We start from the raw sequence: 13733 nt of genomic DNA, 5'->3' as shown, positions 1-13733 counted from the left end.
TTCTATTAAAATTCCCTAAACCATGAGGGGTTGATGCACACCATACTGCAATGATGAACATTCTAGCTATCAGTTATTACTGCGCATGAAGCTTTCTTGTTTTTATTGTTTATGTTTCTGAGTAATTCCTTAACTTTTCAGTCAATTCTCCTAGGCATTATAACAGAGATCTATGATATGTTAAAATAAGACAGTGTTTTTAGCTTTTGTCTCCTGGGATAATATTGTCTGAACATTTATCATGTGCTAGTTCCATTATTATTTGCTGATAATTATGGCTATTAAAAATCTTTATGAAATAACTTTAATAAATATAGTGTAAATGGAATCAATTTGAGAATTTCTGAGTGTGTTATCTTTAAATATTCAAGATGCTTCACAAATCTAAAATGTAAATAGAAGTTTCATCATAAAAAAATCACATTATGTTGTGCTAGAAATTGAAGTAGCAAATTAGTCCTCACCTTCTGAGAACGAAGTTCATAATGAAAAAGCAGAAAACTCCACTTTGGGCATACATGAAAGAGAGTCAAACCAATATTAACAAGGCCTTTAAAATAATTATGTGATGCAAAAACTAACTTACAAATAAGAATGGATGGATGTGGAATGGCTCTTAATGGCTCCCTATTGTTGAATGTTTTTTAATTAAAGTAAACTGGAGGTATCCTCAGTGCTATGTGATAGCCTTTGGTGAATACCTGAAGCTATAAACTAAACATGGTAGGAAACATTTTAATTCTGAGGGTAATTCAGTTAAACACAATGCTATACTGAATAAATACAATATTATGGGCTATATTACAAGACTTGCATAATTTTAAATATAAAAATTCTCAAACACATAGTTGGAGTATGTTCTTATAACTATAGAAAAGGCATGAATACATTTGTTTCTGTTGAGGGGTAATATTTAGGATGCTGTGGCTTGGTGTTTTATTTTATTTTTTAAAGATTTATTTATTTATGCACATAAGAACTGGGGTACAGGCAAGAGGTGCCGGGGGTAAGAGGATTCATCAGAGACAGAGTGGGGAAGAGAATAGGCAGACTGACTGAAATACACTGCTGAGGGGAGCAGCAGGCAAGACAGGAGACGTATACTGTGCGGGCAGCTCCCTGGTCAGGATTGAACTCATGCTGTAGTGGCTGCAGACAGCTTCATAGGTTGCGTCTTAACCCCTTTGTAACCAGGGAGGCCCTGTGGCCTGGTGTTTTAAAAGAAAGTTCGCAAATCGGTGTACATGAGCCCAAGAGTTTGGTCCAACTTTGACCCTTGAGTGCTAGAGAGCCCCCAGCATCTTAGGTTACCTTTTCTTACACATGCACTACATTCTCTTTTTCTATATTCTCCGTAGGTATTTTATCCAGTCTCCTGGCTTTAAATAGTATTTATGTGCTGGCGATCCACTTATTTGCATCAGTGATTCTTGCTTTACACTTATCTCTACCTCTACATTTCCAACTGCTTATCTGGCCTTGCCACTTGATATGTAATAGATGTGCTGCATTAACATCACAAATAGAAATATTTGCTTCCCATTACTCTCCATCATTTTGCCTTGTTTAATGTTTGTCATAGAACTCACATTATAAAGTAAGCCCCCATTATAAGGTCTTCTTCTACCTTGGCCTTTTACATGGTCAGAGCCTAGAACAACACTTGACATATTATGGGGAACCAATAGCTATTCTCTGAAAGCATGAAGAAATAAACATCCTTTTTTCCTTTTGAAATCATGACAAGTAGCCCTCCTCCTCAATCCACCTCTATTCTTACATGTCTCTTTCACTCCATCAATACTTGTCTACTTGCCATTTTCTAAATCAACCTGGTCTTTGATGTTCTTGTCACCCCACCTGGTAAAATACCTGTTAACTAGGGGAAACAGCCTACTTTACTTCTTCCATGTACTTATACAACTTTATCCATAAATGCACTCAGAAGATTCTATTTTGGTATTCAGAAACCTGGATATCTCACACCCTATGATCTTCCTCAAGGCTAAGAACTATGCTTTACTTATTTTTCTAACTTCCTGGTACTTAGCACAATGCCACACACAGAGTAGATGGTCAATGAACTTATTTTCTTTTAGTGAGCAAAGGCATTGTAGCAATTATAAGAAAACAACCTAATCATCAAGATTGTGAATTAAAACATTGGCTCAAAAAAGTCTCTCCAGTATTGTCTAACACATATTCAAATAGAATTTTAAAATTTTATTATCTTCAAAATGATGAATATATATCATCTGTAACATACCAGCATAATTATTTTGTAATATATATGAAAAACGCAAATATAAGCTTAATATTCTGCAGTTTGAATAAAAATTGTGTTTAAATAATGAATTTTCTTAAAAATTTAACTTTTGATTTTGTAAAGATGAATTATCAAGAAACTTAAAAAGTCTGTATTCTTTATAGACCTATTCAGCTCAAATTGCTTGTATAGGAAAGGATTATTTACTATTTGTGGCTTTCTCTGGTTTATTTTGGTAATATAATTGTACATTTTGGGAACAAGGAAAATAAAATGACACTGGACCACTTGAGATTTTTTTTCCTATTGCAAAAGAGAGAGAAAACCAGATAGGTAGAGTTTTGTTTTTAACTTAAGGCCTTAGAGATTATTAATTCAAGAAACGATAATAGTTAACTGGATATAGCAGTATCACCTAGAAGATTTTCAAATCTAGACAGATGGGTAGATTTATCTTATCCATCATTTAAGCATGAAGTGATCCCTAATTATAACATACATAGGTAAGGTCTAATAAAGAATCAGTATAAATCTTCCTGACTCAATGCCCACCCATCTTGAGCTTGGAGCAAGCAAGAAATAACAAAGAATTAGAAGTATAAGTAATATAGTACAAGAGACTCTATAAATCAGAAGTCAATAAAAGTCCATGTCTAGGGAGTGAATGGTTGAAGGGAAACCTGTAGGTGTTCTAATAGCTTTTGTATTTTCTGCATAGGATAAATGGAAGGAACAAATACGTTGAGTCAGAGTAACTCAAATCAGAGCACCTCTGATTCTGATAGAAAGAAGTAACTCTAGATAGTTTCCATATGTATCAAAAAAGGGAGATATACCAAATTATCTTAAGCTTTTATCCTACTCTAAAACTCTGAGACTGATAATTTTCATTTTTTCACAATGGCTCATAATTCTCTAATGCAGCTACACTTGATTTTTGATAAGATTTGTGGGTTATTGACCTCTCGAGGCTAAGTGGTCTATGCCAAAGTAAAATACACAAATTAGCTCAAATTAATTAGCACAGATTAATTTTAAGAGGCAGTTTCATACTCCTTCCTCACATAGTGAATTTAAACAGAATCGATTAAGCAAATAAAATATGAGAATAAACACATACTATTTATATTTTTTACTTCCTACCTATTACTAGGTTGAAAATGACTAATATAGATAAGGTTAATTAAGAAATGTAAGGAGAATTCTAGAAGTGATGATTTTCAATATTCACAGTCATAGTTCATACTACATCTAGTTGGGGAAAAGTTGCTACTAAACATGTTTAGTTTTAACTTGTAAATCAACTGTCCAAGGTAAGTCATGTGAGCTTTAGGATAGAGACTTACAGACCCATATAAATGTGTTATGCATGGCTCTGGACTATCTGGTATCAATAATGAGTCCAAACTACCAATTTAGTGAGTATAAGATACTATTGCTCTGGGCCTCCCCTGGTGGCGCAGGCAGTTGAGCGCTGGGCTGTGAAGCTGCCTGCAGCCTCTGCAGTGCTGATTCGATCCCCAGCCACTGGGTGAGGATCCCACATGGTGCGCAGACCTCTCCTGCCGCGCCCGCTGCTCCCCTCAGCAGTGTACTTCATCAGTCTGCCTGTTCTGTTCCCCGTTCTGGCTCTGGTGAATTCTCTCACCCTCCCGCGCTTCTGACTGTACCCAGTGCTTGTATAAATAAATAAATAAATAAATAAATCTTTAAAAAAAAAAGATACTATTGCTCTGTTGAAGGGAAGCTGTGCCCTTGACCTTAACTCTTCTCAAAAATGAAGGTATATTGGTCAAAAAGATAAAAGAACATACATGATTAGTACAGACCCACTGCTGCTTCTGGAAAATAACAGACAAGGTCTTCCCAGTGGATGATAGCTGTTTACCGGTGTTAGTATCTTGTTATAGGAAAAGACAGTACATTGAGTACACCTTTTGAGAGACTGTTTACTGGTAACCAAAATTGCCTTCTACGTTACTTCACTGTCTTAGGATATAAGGTGCTAGGATTTAATATCACTGCAGTCATCAGTAGTATCCAGAACAGAATTTGAATATTAATATATAGAAAATATCTTTTTATGCTCTTATTAATATTTGACTTATAGAAATAGACAGTATTAGACTTCAGGTATAAAAAGATGACCTTAGTCAGTATGGCTATGGCAAATAAGACGCATGTGAGGTACTTCCTATGTATAAAGAATAGTGTAGGTTATGCACGTAGGGGTATATTATGTAGTTTTCATGCTGTAGGAACATGCATGATAGTTGTAAGAAAATAGTTTTTTACTTGCTGTAGGAATCGAAGAGAAGCAGAGACCCCACTGTGTTGGACTTAGAGTATTCACACAGCACATGTGATCTTGAAAGCACTGGACACGCATTAACTAAGATATTAATCCTCACCACTACTTCTTCCCATAGACCACACATTATTATTCTTTAATGGTTGATGAAATTCAGTCAGGAAGGATAATTGCCTGGCCCACGGCCACAGAGGGAGGCTTTGTTAGAAAAGAATTAGATTTGAGTGGTTTTTGGCTTACAGGCTTGTACTTGGTCTACCAGGTCATGTGTGATAGAAGAGTCTTTCTTGAATTGTAATAGAGTATTGTGCTTCTATGTGTGTGTGTTTGCATGTGCATTTGCACACATGCATACACACCCAAGTCTCTGATACAGAGAGAAGTATCTGGAAGAAAAGGAGATTCTATAAATATGATCATATCCATATTGTTCTTAGGAGAATTGGAAGTGGTGTGGAAGAATAAAGACTTCAAGACTATAAGTGAAAGTAATTATAGCATACCTTTTTGGCTTAGTAATGAAAACATGAGGTCTTAGTAATTATATACTTTTTTGATTTCCAACGATAAAGCATGTGAAGACTTAATTATGATAACAAAGAAATAACTTTTATCAACCATTCAATATAAAAAAAGTACAGAAGATAAAATTAAAGGGGTGAAAAGGGAGGCATGGGAAGCAGGTGAAGGACAAGGTGATTGTACTAATTTAAGAAAAAAAGTAAATTAGAGAGAAACTTAAAAAACTCACAATGTGCCTGAATACATTTACATTACTGCACAGATTACGAAGGTGGATAAAAAGGAAGTCAGATATGTGAGAACTGCCATCAAGAGACTAAACTAAAAAAACCTTTGGACCCAAAGAAATAAACGTATAAAAGAATAAATACTAAGACCTGACTGGGGTTGGCAAGAACTCCAAATCAACAAAAAACTCGGATTGTAGGACTGTTACCTGGATTCCTTGATCTGAGGACAACCACCTTCATAAAAACCTCATACAACACAGCTATCCTATAAAGAGAGTCTTGGAACTGTTCTCCAATAAAGAAAAGTTTCTACTGGTATGATTTGATATGGTATATATGTAGCTATGAGGAAAGAATTCTAATTAAAAATAAAAACAAATATATATTCTAATTAGGGTTATTGTTCAAAATCATCCTGTCCTGCTGCCAATTTCAAAATTCTTATGGTAGAACTTTTCCTTTTGGACAGTTGAGATCCTTTCAAGGAGATGAAAATAAAATACCACCTTATTATTTTTGTGATCTGTGTCAGTTTATTTTTTATAAGATGTGCACTATCTATACTGACCTTACACCTTGGTAATCATTCTTGGTTTCAAATGACTTTTAACTAATCCCAAGACCAAATGTGTTGACAAAGAAAAACTGTTTTCACCCTCTAAGTCTATTCAAAGATATAGGTTGCCAAAACTATATAAGTAATTTGGATAAGCTTTGGAGCAAGCATGTACCTTTGAATTATTTGTTTAAAAACTCCCTCCCTGGCATACCTTACATAGACAGAGGGAGATATGTGAACACACACACATACACACACACACATCTAATATAATGTTTAGATAGTATTCAGGTAGATGTGTTCAGAAGTTTCATATTTCTTTTCAGAATTTTTTTCAACTTTTACACATATTATAACATCAAAGAGAACTCTCCTTTTAAGCAGTCAAAATTCAATCTATGAAGCAACTTCTAGTCATACTTCTGAAGTTCTTCAGTGTTCACTGTGTCCTTTATAGAGTATGTTCAACAAAATAGTTTTTGTATAGCATCTCACTGATTGTAGCAAATCAATAAATAATTAGCAAACTTAAGGAAAAAAATTAAAGTATTCCAGGCAGAAATTTGCATCTCAGAAATAGTATATGGCACAAAAATGCACTTTGCATAGTTATCATAGTTTTAATAGAGAAAAGGTCAGGCTTAAAATTATAAAATAAGCTTTATTCTATAAAATAAGAATTTCTAAGTATAAGTATGAGAATATTAAAATAATTCTTAATTTATAATAACATGACAGGACTATATATCTGTTGCTAGAGAGCTCAAAATGTGTTTCACAGTTATTGTTATGTTGCTTAGTTATTTAATATGTAGTTCTTAGTATGATGGAGAAAATTATTATTACATTTTTAGTTATGATTTCTTTCCCTTATATGATTATATACATTAAAATAACAAGTAACTTTATTTGGTTACTGCATTTCTCAATTCCAACTCAAATGCTCAACAAAATTCTTGCTAAGTGAACTATTCAGATATTCACCTGAAAAGGCTTATTTAAATACTCCAGGTGTCAATACTAACAGAAATGTATGTTGCTCATGGTAAAGAATCATATTGTGTATTTCAGATAAATTTTGTTTTTAAAAGAGACTGCAAAATATTAAGCATGCAAAAATTTTTTTGCTAGGTAACAGTACAGTTTTAGAATATTTTTCTTTGGTTTATGCTTATTTTCATATAGATAAGCAATAAAAAAACATGTGAATGCAACTGGATTTTGAAAGCCAGTAACATTCTTTAAAAGAAGTAAAAACTGTCAGCTTTTTTTTGCTCATTCCATAGTTAATGAATGAAAGTTCTATTACCTTAGTTTTCTTGATTATTGGTTATTTCCACAATGTGTTCTAGGATTTCTAAAAAACATTACATTCACACAAACAGGTAAGTTTCGAAAACACAAAAAAACTCATCCATTTAAATTACCTGGCAGTATTATTTAGAAAGACGTTTTTAAGCACAAGTTGGCAAAAGCAACTGATTTAAAAATTACCTTTATGTGGAGAAGCCTTCCGCTGCACAGGAGAGGCAGCTGTCTGCACCTGCTGCTGTTTGACCAAATTTCCTTCACTTCCAGTTCTTGAAGTCTTCTCACCTACACTGGTTTTTTTCTGTTTGCTGTTTGAATCATCCCTTCTGGATGACGGCAGCTTAGAAGCTGCATTAGCGAAGAAAGGTCTAGCCAAGCGAGAAGGTTTGGACATTTTAAACAGCAGGGGGAAAGAAAAAAAAAACAACAAAAAGAACCTATCCCAGAAGATTACCTGCTGTGGCTGCAGCAGATTCTAAAAGATCTTTTGAGCTTTACTTTTCAACTGAAACAGTTACAGTAGAAAGTGCAACTGATGGAAAGGGCTGGGCTGCTTCTTGGATTTCTTTTAAAGAGAAGGCATCATGCAATCACATAGCCTATTTACTAGACCTGTGGAATGTAAATGTGAGTTTGGAAGATGCCGGTGTCAGTTTTGCAATGGCAAATGCTCTAACTCCGAGTGAACAGCCGATGCCGGAATGTAAAACACACACACACACACACACACACACACACACACACACACACAGAGACCTTCCTACCAGGCACAGACTAGACGACACACGACAGCCCAGAAGTGGAAAAAGAATGTAAACATTACTCCACCCTCTCAGGTACAATATATGAAAGTGAGCCAGATGTGGGGTTTATATTACTATGAAGTGCATACCACGTTCAGTTTCCAGGCATAAGTTCAAGCAAATATTTCCCCGTCTTAGCACTTTCCTATATGATATTCCAAGAACTGACCACATAAGGAATGCCCACCTACATAATTACTTCTCCTGCTGTTTACAGAACACACATAGCACTGTGAAAAAAAAAGGAAAAGAGAAGAATGTAATTTCCACACCTGTTTGGGCTTCCATGGCATATCTGTTAGTTGATAAGAGGAGTTGTATGTCTATGGGTATGTGGGATGTATGTGTAATGTGTGAGTGTGTGCATGAGTATGTGTGGGAGGAAGCATGGAGGACAGATATGTTATTTTACCTTTTAAAGAGCTCAGGTTTTACTCTAATGAGAAAATGAATATTTGTAACTTCCAGGCTCTCTGAAAGTGATTAAATATTAAAGTGTGTTCAAGGGGTCACATTTTTCTAGGGTGAAAATATTCCTTCTACCAACTGAACACACAGCCCTATACCAGGATCATACAACCTCCTCCTTGCTAAGGGCAACCATTTTCCTCTTGGTTTCCCATGTCAGTGATTTTTATGACTTAGGGTTAAGTTGCTTCCAACCTCAATTTTTCTGTGTTCCGTTAGGAACAGTCTACGTAAACTCTCTATGAACTATAAAAAGAGTCTGGGAATATGTGATCCCATAACTCCACTCCAAGTATAAATACAGTGCTATTCCCCATTTATCCTTGATAAATGCACAGCTACTTAGCACTCTACCAGAGGCAGAATTATGCTCTGGAAAAAGTACAAATTTTGGAATCAAGTAGGCCTGGAGTTACCTCTAAATTCTAAATGTGAGCCCAGTCCTGAACAAATTACTTTCTTGGGCTTTTTTCCTAAATAAAATTGGGGCTCTGATTTTGCCTTCTATGGTTACTATTTAGATCAACTGAAGTGAAAAATCTGCACCTTCCCTGGCACATAATAGTTCTCAATAAATGTGAATTTCCTGACCTTGTCCTTCCACCCATTCATCATTTTAATGATTTCTAATAGGTTCAGAACAGCCTTACAGAATATCTGAGTTCCAAGATCGAATTCTGACCCAGACCAGAGAGAACACAATAAAATCACATTCTAGATTTTGAACTGATGCAGCTGGGAGAAAGAACTGTGAGCACAGACTCTTCATATTATGAGAAATATGTCCTGCAAATGTAATGAACCATTACATTTGCAAATACTGCTCTATCATAAAATCCACCCCATTAGATACTATGAAGCATAACTACCAAATTGAAGTGTCCCCTTTACTCTTAATAATTCTGCCCAAGAGGATAGTCCATACTTTAATTTATCCAAATTATCTTTACTTTTGCCTAAAAAACATTGCTTTCTTAGTTCTCTAAGAGAAAGCCCACGTGGAGAGAGACTGTGTAGTGTCTTACTGGGCCTCCCCATGGTCTGGAGACTTGAACTGGCCCTGCTACCTTCCCAGGTAGCCACATTCTGCCTCAGGAATGAGAATAATTGGTGTCTGCCCACTTTGGTGCTGCAGATAAAGAGTGGGTTTTTGTAAAGATAAACTCATACCATTCACAGCAATGTGGATGGAGCTAGAAGGAATTATGTTCAGTGAAATTATGAATATAATTTCACTGAAATTATGTTCAGAAGGAAAAAGAAAAATATCAGATGACTTCACTTATAGGAGGAATATAGGGGAACCAAAATAAGACATCAGTGTAAAAATAATAATAATACAAAACACAGCAAAACACAAACAGATAATTACAAATCAGAGCCATCCTGCAGGGGAGGAGGAGGGAGAGGGAGCAGAGGGAGGGAGGGAGGAGCACAGGGGACTGAGGTGATGGTGCACGGGTGCATTGGTGAAGGAAACTATGGGGACTACACCTGAGGTGTGGGGGAAGCAAACATTGTTTAAAAATGAATAATGATGTAAAAAATAAAAAAAGAAGAGTGGGTTTTCTAAGTTCTTCCTAACCTGAAGACTTCCTCCAGGTGAGAAAATGTAGGTGACAAATCACATCCAATTAAGGATGTAAATGCAAGTTTCCCCTAGAAAACAAACACACCATCTGCTACGAAATTGGAAGAGGTTGCTGTAAGGCCTTAGCTCTCTTTGAGACAGTAGTAATCATTAGTAGCTATTGTTAACCTTTCCTGCACATTTATTATATACCCAATATGGTTCTAAGTCCTTCACAGTGGGTAGATGCTATTATATCCTCATTTTACAGATGAGTAAACTGAAGCACTCCGAGGGCTGGAAAGAGTCAAGATTTCAGAGATAATAAAAACTTCAGTTGGGATTTAAACTCAGTCAATCTGGCTCCAGAGTCTGCTATTCTAGAAATTCTGCTTCTCTAGAGATCAAAAAGCTTAACTGCAACCCACATCATACACTGGGGGTGAACATTCAGTGATTGTTTAATCACAGCAGTCACCTGGGAAGAGTCCCTCTGCCATCTTCGATGTCATGTATCATATCCAACAGGCACTACCACCCTGTAGCTGCAAAGGTTATGAGGAAGAGGCGTGTGCCTGAGTTTAGTGCGGATGGAATCAGGCAGCTGCAATCTGGAAGCACAACATCCTTTCTGGGGAGCAGATGGAGAGAGCTGTAATCCAGAGGGGGTGAGCAGGCAGCTTCCGGTGTGAAGCCAAGGAGACTGTGGAGATCAATGAAAGAGAGCATGAGGGTGGCAGCCTGTTCTCTGAGGATAGAGGTCTCCTGGCCTTTGGCCTTTCCCCTGTCCCAAGCTCCTGGTCTTGCTTTCTGGGCGGGTGTCAAGAAAAATGACTTGGGGAGACGTAACTGCCTAGCTCACCTTTCCACATTCCGAGAACTAAAAGATCCCCAACTGGTTATGTAAACCACAATGAAGTCTCATTACCTCAAAAACTGTTGTAATATCCGCTCTGTTTATATCACAGGATTGTTGCAGCAATCAAGTGAGAAAATGAATATGAAAGCACTTAAAATATAAAATATAATATAAAATAGGACATGATCTAAGGGTAATCATTTTAATGGTTATGAAGTTCCAATATGCCCATTTTGTCCTGCCTATCAACTGCTGTGCTATGCTAGCAGAGTCTTCTTCAGTCTGGGTGAGCACAGGTTTTCTATAAGGAGTCAGGCAGTGAATATGTTCAGCTCTGGGAACCCTATGATCTTTGTTCTAACATTTAGCTTTGAATCTAAGTGCAGAAGCTGTCACAGACAAAACAGAAAGGCTATATTCCAACAAAAATTTATGTACAAAAACAGGTGGCACTAACTTATTCACCCTTGTTCTAGTGCAGCCAACTGACTATTTGGGATTGACAATGTCACTCTGACTCTTGTCTCCTTGACTGTCACCTCTGTGTGAGTTCCTTGCTTCACTCTGAGATATAGAACAGAGCACTCTGTTCTGGTTCCAAATTTAGATATGAAAGATCTCTCACATTCACCTCACTCTGCTATTTGGGCCTTAAATTCCATTCAGGGATTTGAGGTAGGTTTCATGATGCTTTCCATGCACAGTCAATATTGATTCTAACAAGTATTAAATGCAGCAGACAGGAATAATACTCATCTCTTAGACTAGCTGGATTCACATGTCTTGGTTTGCCATTTTGTTCTAATAGTTACAGGTTTCCCTGCTATCTGAAAGTAAAACATTCTTATTTGGTAGCATCTGGAAGGTTATTTTGGGGATCTGGGAACAGTATTACCATTAATTTATATGGAAAAATGTTGAGTGTTCCCAGACATCCTACCAACAGACCAAGTAGGATTGTTCTACTTTTGGACAGTGAGGGAAAACCTTAATTTATATGGGTTGCCATATATAGGGAGGCATAGTTGAAGTGCTGGACTGAGTGAATCAATGGACTGAACTTGTCTTATAAAATTTTTTTATGCTTCACAGATTCAAGACAAAGGCTTGTAAGTTCACATTCCTCAATTTCCTAGTTAAACACTACAGAGCGATTTCTTGATTTAACAACTCTAATTTCTAAGAATCCTTTAAAAAACATTTTTTATGAGTTCAATAAAAGTTGCTTTATACCATGATGTCACCCATCTGTGCTTCTATATTGTAAAAGAATCTTAAGATTATTTAGGACCTGTTTCAGTATGTTATAAAATTGTCAGTGCCAAGAAGAACTTTTTTGGTTTTTATTGCAAAACACTCCCATACATAGAAGGCTGAATGACTTATCTGAAACAACAGTGGATCTGGAAGCAGTCTGAAAAATTGCACAGAAATGTGTTAGACAGTCAGGTTGTAATGAAGGCTGGATTCCGTAGTCACAGGCAGTTTTCCATGTGCCATTTTAAGAATTATATCAGTTCTAAGTACATGTGAAAATTTTATATTTAAGAATAGAGTCATGAAATTAAGATAAACTCCCTCTTATTTGGTGGACCTACGTTACTGAAGGTATAACTTAAAGAGTAACAATAGCAAAATGCTAAGTAAGCTAAAACCTATTCTTATGACTTATTAGCAATAAGAGTGTATTCCGATTTACCTATGAATTTTAAATACTTGTGATTCTAATTTGTATTTACCCTAAAATACAAGTGAGGCAACAGTGAGAGACACTGCCCCATTTAAAAAACTACACAGTTCTGAGAAGGAAAGTAGATTAAACCAATGAAAACTTAAAGGAGTTAAGTGACATCATAATGATTATTTGGCAAGTGGGCGAGCTTATTAATTCTTTTACTGTCACTTATGAGGGTGATGGAGTTTTCATTTGTATACTCTCAAATTATTTTTCTCAAGTTCTTAGTTAATTATAAAACACCCAACATATTGAATTTTCCACGTTGGTAAAAGTCATTTTTAAAAAAGGAAGAAGAGAGATTGTTTCAGAACTTCCAGATACTCATAACATTTAGTACCACAAGCACCTGATGCTTTTCTGAGGTACCTATAGAAATCCTTTCTGATTCCCACAGGCTTCAAAATGCTCTGAGTTAATGGTGGTAGGTGGATTTGGAAAATCATGATGTGCCCAAACAAAATGGAATAAAACTAACAATGTGCTAAATCTTCTGGGGAATATCTTTGTGTTCAATTAACTTTTGAAGAAGACTGAGTGGAGAGAAAATGCCTCCGTTAAATATTTTGAAAGACAAGTAATCCACCAACAATGACAAATGTTTTAAAATTTGCTTAAAGATTACATTTCCCTTTTTCCTTTATTCAAAACACAGTAAATTTTACACACATATAGTAAAAGAACGAGATGCCAATAAAGAAATTAAAATTAAATATTTTTCTAAATTCCTGCTATGAGTGAGACCATCCGGTATTATTCTTTTTTCATTCTGGCTTATTTCACTGAGCATGAGGGACCAGGAAAAAGACTAATTATAATAAAGTAAAAATCAAAATCAACAAGCGACTACAAACCAGAGATACACTACAGGGGCAGGGTGGGGGGGGGAGGGATTAGAGTCAAAATGGGAGGGTGGGAATTGCATGGGGAATATAACCAAGATGAAAATGCATATATTGTGCAAAAATGAAAAATGATGTAAAAAACATAAAATAAAATGTTTAAAAAAGTAAATATTTTTCTTTGAAAAAATTATTAATTGAATATTTAAAAATTATTAAAAGCTAATAAGTACATGAAAAGATGCTCAATATCACTA

General features: G+C 35.8%; 1 protein-coding gene across 2 annotated transcripts in view; it reads right to left on the bottom strand.

The window, feature by feature from the left end:
• Nucleotides 1-13733, bottom strand: part of KIAA1217 (KIAA1217 ortholog) — a 606452-nt gene that overhangs the window by 389730 nt on the left and 202989 nt on the right. The gene's annotated exons all lie outside the window — the stretch shown is intronic.

The sequence above is a fragment of the Talpa occidentalis genome, unplaced genomic scaffold (assembly GCF_014898055.3).
Source record: "Talpa occidentalis isolate TD23 unplaced genomic scaffold, MPIMG_talOcc4v2.1 talOcc4.14, whole genome shotgun sequence".
Classification (NCBI taxonomy): domain Eukaryota; kingdom Metazoa; phylum Chordata; class Mammalia; order Eulipotyphla; family Talpidae; genus Talpa; species Talpa occidentalis.
Note: the sequence above shows the minus strand (reverse complement) of the source record. Positions and strands in the feature narration are given on the sequence as shown.